This window comes from Solanum pennellii, chromosome 1 (assembly GCF_001406875.1).
Source record: "Solanum pennellii chromosome 1, SPENNV200".
NCBI lineage: Eukaryota > Viridiplantae > Streptophyta > Magnoliopsida > Solanales > Solanaceae > Solanum > Solanum pennellii.
In genome coordinates, this window is record NC_028637.1 from 31,785,620 (window position 1) to 31,791,619 (window position 6,000).

Below are 6,000 nucleotides of genomic sequence, written 5' to 3' on the forward strand. Positions count from 1 at the left end.
TGGGTACTCTTTCACTTGATGAATTAAAAATTTCTTTGATGGTTCTTGAGCAGAAGATTCTTCAACAGGATGTAGAAGAGCAAGCATTACAAGTAACCACAACCTCAAAAGATTCCGGGCACAAAAGGAGCAAGTGGAAGGGAAGAAACTCGTAGATAACTGAAGAGCGAAACCAAAAAAAAAATGGTCAGCATGATCTTGATCAACAACAATCATCCAATGGGAAGGCAAGGCTTGAAGATAAGTCTCATATCGAGTTTTATAGATTTCACAAGATGGTCATTACCGTTCTGAATTTCGTACGAATCTGAAATGTATTCGTGGGGAGAACTCTAATTTTGAAGAAGAAACTCAGGAGGAGGAGATCCCTTTGTAAATGGTGAGCCAATCCTCAAAACATTACGATAAAACTTTATGGTATTTAGAAACGGGCTGTAGCAACAATTTTTCTGGAGAAAAATCTGCATTTCTGATCTAGATGAATCCTTTCACACAACAATCAAGTTTGGGGATTATTCCCGTATTGCTATCAAAGGTAAAGGGAAGATGAAAATCCAAACAAAGTCTTCATCTATGTAGATTATCTGTGATGTTTTCTTTGCAGCAAACCTGAAAACAAATCATATCAGTGTGGGTCAACATCCAGAGAACTGCTATGAGGTGTCTATTAAGCATGGAATTTGTAGGATCTGAGATTCTAATGTTGGATATATCGCTTAAGCTAAGATGACGCAAATAAGATTTTCCCACTTGTAATGCATATCATTGGCTCTACCAATTTTTGTTTTTCAAAAAAGTTCAATATTAAAGAATTCCTTTGACACTACAAATATGGGTATTTGAATTTGGAGGACAGGAAATGTTGCAGAAAAAGAAGATGGTTGCGGATCTTCCTAATTTGATATGCCTTTAGATATTTGTGAAGATTGTGTCATTGAAAAGCAATCTCGCTATAGCTTTCCAAAAAGAAAAGCATGGTTAGCAAAAAGGCAGCTAGAGTTGGTTCACTATAGTTGTGGACCAATAAAGCCAATATCCAACGGAGGAAAATGTTAATTTATAACGTTTATTGATGATTTTAGCCGAAAGACATGGGACTATTTTCTGAAAGAAAAATCTTAAGCTTTTATCATTTTCAAAAGCTTCAAAGCTCTTGCTGAGAAGGAGACAGGATGTTCAAATAAGATTCTTCATACTGATTTTGGAGGAGAGTATCTTTCACAAGGATTTATATGCTTTTGTGAGTTTCATGGGATATAACTACCACTTACTATAACTTATACTCCTCTAAAAAATGTAATATGCGAGAGGAACAACCGAACAATCATGAACTTTGTGTGAATCCCTTTACAAAACAGCCATGTTCCAAAAGCTTTTTGTCCTGAAGCAGTTTGCTGGAGGATTTATGTGTTGAATCGAAGTCCTTATAGTGCTATTAAGAATATGAAACCATAAGAAGCATGGAGTGGACAATAGCCATATTTTCAACACTTAAGAATGTTTGGCTGAATTCCATTTGCTCATCTTTCGGAATAGAAAAGGAAAAAGCTTGGCAGCAAAGCCAATAAGTGTGTTTTCATGGGTGCTGGGAAGGAGTCAAAAGCTTATAAACTGTACAATCCTATCACTAATATTGTGATTATCAATCGTTATGTGCTGTTTGATGAAGGTAATTTCAGGTCGTGGGAAGAAAATCCAGACAACCAACAACTTCCTTTGGATCTTGTAAAGGGAGGTAAGGAGCAAGAGCAACCAGTAGCCGATGAAGGTGCTTCTACCTTGGTACATCAAGAAGGAACCAGCATCCGACCTCAACAAGGTGGAAGAAGGACAACATGGATGACAGATTATGAGGTGAGTGGAAATGTTCAATATGAAATTATAGATTCATCTACATATATGGCTTTATTTCCTGGTTGTGATCCCGTAGGATTTGAGGATGCCTATAAATATGTAAAGTGGAATAAATCAATGGATGATTAGATTGCCACTTGAAAAGAAGAATAGTAGGGAGCTTACGAATATTCCAAAAGGCCAAAGATCCATTGGAGTTAAATGATTCTTGTGAAGATGATAAGTACAAGGCGCACTTGGTGGTGAAAGGATACAAGCAAGAGTATGATGTGGATTAGAAGGAGGTGTTTGCCACGATAGTCAGACTTGATACCATCCGATAGGTCTTTGCATTGGCAACATAAAACAATTGGTCGATTTATCAACTTGATGTAAAATTAGCCTTTCTTCACAGAGAGCTACAAGAGCAGGCATATGTTGATCAACCTCTTGGTTATGTGATGCTTGAAATTGACCATAAAGTTTATAGATTGAAAAGGGATTTATATGGAATAAAAGAAGCTCCCCGAGCTTGGTATAGTCACATTGAAACATATTTTAGTAGAGGAAATTTTAGAAACTGTTCATACGAGCATACAGATTATACAAAACTTGAGGATGGGAAACTTGTGATTGTATGCTTATATGTAGAAAATTTGATTCTGGGAGTGATCCTATATTTCTTCAAAAATTTAAGCTATCAATGATACTGAGTCTGATATGTCTGATCTTGGCTTGATGCATTACTTTCTGGCCAATCAAGTAATGAAATTTTTATTTCATAAAAAAAATATGTCCATGAAACATTTTAGAGGTTTGGAATGCAGATAATTCTGTCACAACACAAACATCATTTGGACTTAAGTTGATTGACAACACTCTTTTAAAATAACGTGTGGGATATCTGACGAATCTAATAGTAACCAGGCCTGACATAATGTTATTTTTTAGTCTTGTTAATAGGTACATGGAGCACCCAAATGAGATTCATTTGTTGGCTACTAAAAAAATTTTCAGGAATTTGCAAGGTACTATTGACTATGCTATTCTATAAAAAAAAAGAAGGCAAATCAGAGATAATTAGCTTTACAGATAGTGATTTTGCTGGAGATAAAGAAGACATGAAAAACACTTCAGGTTATGTGTTTATGCTTGGATCTTGAGTTGTTTCTTGGTTCTCCAAGTAGAAACCAATTGTTACATTGTCCATGACAGAAGCATCATTTGTAGCTGCAACTGTGTGCGATACCCATGAAATTTGGTAGAATAAGATAACGGCTGAGATTCATGTTCGACAACAATAACTAATTCTTATTTACTTTGATAATGGCTCAAGGATTAAGCTTACAAAGAATTTAGTGTTGCATGGACGAGGCAAACACATAGATGTTAACTTTCACTTCCTGAGAGATATCACGAAGAAGAAAGTTATTAATGTTGTCTACTGTAGAATGTATGACCAAGTTGCTGTTATCTTCACTAAGTCCCTCAAGGTGGCAACGTTCAGAAAGTTAAGGAAGGTACTTGGAGTTTGCACTTCAAGGGAAAGCTATGGTGAATAATGTTATTAAGCTGAAGTAGTAGACTTATCATTTTAAGGGAGCGTTAGTTAGATAATTATATTAAGTAAGTAAGTTTCTTCTTTCCCAGATTTAAGTGTATATGTTTTCTATTTTCAAGTTACTGGATATGTGTGACTTAGTAGGTCAGTTTTAATTTCTTTTATGAATTAGTGGTTGAGATAATGTAGGATGTGTATTGCCTTTATAAAGGTTTTTCGTTGTTTTTATTTAGTGACAAGTTCACCACCTCCCAAACTCTTTTGCGTTTATTTTGATTTCTTTCCTGTTTTCTACTAGAAACAGCTGCCCAATTAACTACTCAAGAAGAAGAAGACCACTTATTTGTGGCAGCTTATTTTTCAACCTAAAAAATATGATTTTTGGATGATTAACAGTTGTTGTAAGAACCATATAACATATGAAAGAAATCATTTAAAAGAGTTCATTTCTATGGAAAATAAGAGAGTCAGAATCTGAAAGTGTGATTGTATTCCTTTAAAAGGAAAATGGTTTGTTTCAATTAAAACAAATTTATGTACAAAAATAATTTTAAATGTTCTTTATGTACCTGATATCGATAAAAGTTTATTTAGTATTTGTCAGTTAATATAAGAAGGATTTAAATTATTAATTGGAGACAAATATTGCCAAATCTTTGATTCTACTTACCAAGAGATTTTACAAGTTGAAATGAGAGGTAAGAGATTCTTATCTAATCCAACAAAAGATGAGCAGAAGCCTTGCAAGACAAAGGATGAATTAGCAGATTTGTTCACCAGGTCAATTTCAGATGAGACTACAATTTACAATAGTTGATGCAAGAAGAAGTGTTGAGAGTATGTATCAGGATATTGCAGAAATAAATTAGTTTGCTATTTTAGGCCTTTTAAATTATATAAACATAAATATTTTTATGTTTTAAACTTTTTGGTGGATAAATCTCTTCATACCCATTACACTGTGAGAAGAATAATTATTCGGATGCATTCCACCACTCCCAAACTTTTCAACTATACCTAACAATATTTTATAGTCAACATCTGGGACGATGTTTAATGTGCAATACCCATGTTTGTTCCACTCATGCATCCATAAGTCTTTGTTATTTGAGTTTTCCTGATAAGTTAGTAGCATATTTTTCTATTGTTAAAAATTATATCTATAAATGTAAGTCTTTGGATTATAAATAAAATAATTCCCTTTGACAATTCTGCAGTATTTTTCTCTCTCGAAGTCATTCTCTATTATTTTCTCAATTTCATTATAAAAAACAAACAAATATACTAAAGTCATTCCACATGAATCTTTTAATGATTCAGATACATATACTTAGGATTATCAAGAGACACTTCGTTAAGATCCTTTCCATTTGCATATAGATTTTGGTGGGGCCTCCTCGCTTCTAGGAGAATCCACTTCCTTTCTGTTTAGTAGTGTACGAAGTGTCTTGGGTCTTGCCCCAACACCTATCGTAAGTTGTTAGAGGCTTCATAGACAGATGGTATTATACGTTTTTCATTGTTTTCTCGTGATTTTTTTATTGTATAACTCATGTTAAGCATTTTGAGAAGACTATATTTTAAGAGTTCTATCGAATGTCTAATTGTTCACCCATTTTAAGTTTCTGCGTATGGTTTAGTGTCATGTAGTCAAGAAAATGGTTTGCTCGGGGATCAGAAATGGTTCTCAATGCTAGTTTCACCCATGGTGTATACTCGGGGCATGACAACTAGCAATCTTATTAATATGTTTGTGAAGGTTCATACCTTCATAATATGAAAATCTTATAGCCAACTTCTTTTTGTTGAAAATTTACAATCACTTTTCCATTGTTATCTTGAATGTTCACCAATTTCTTCATCAATAAGAATATTTATGCATGTATGGAACCAGGGTCGGACCCACTTGGCGCTATCATAATGCTCGAGCATCCATTAACATCTTAGCGAACTGTATATAATCATGTCAAAATTAAGAAAATATGGTATAAAATAAAAGGCGAGCATCGAATGAAAAAAGATTTAGTTTGTGTAGTGGTTATATGTGATCGTTGAAGGTTATTTATGGCTTATATGCCCAAGCTTAATTCCGTGCAGCAACAATAATTTTATTTTATAATCCAGCTCTTTTTTTCCTATCTTTTCTTTTTTTCCTCTTCACTAACGATCGTTTTTCTAACATTTCTTAAACAAAATTCCTTTTTCAAGATAATTTTGATTTTAATTTTTCTTCTTATTATTATTATATTTGTACCATATTTGATATAGTTGTCTTTCATATGACAATTGTTCAATTTGTACATCTATATTTTATGATTTATATCTTAAAAAATAACCTTAATTTTTATAATCTTGAATCAGTCAAGACTCATGTCTATTGTGCAACATCAGTCTCCCAAAAATATAAACACTCATGATCTTCCATATTTTTTTAACTCTTTCTTTATTTGTCACGACCCAAAACCGGGGCCGCGACTGGCACCCACAATTTCCCTCCTATGTGAGCGAACCAACTAATCTAACCCTTATCATTTTAACATATATCAACAGAAAATAATGCGGAAGACTTAAACTCATTAAATAAAACAAATCAACATCTATTAATT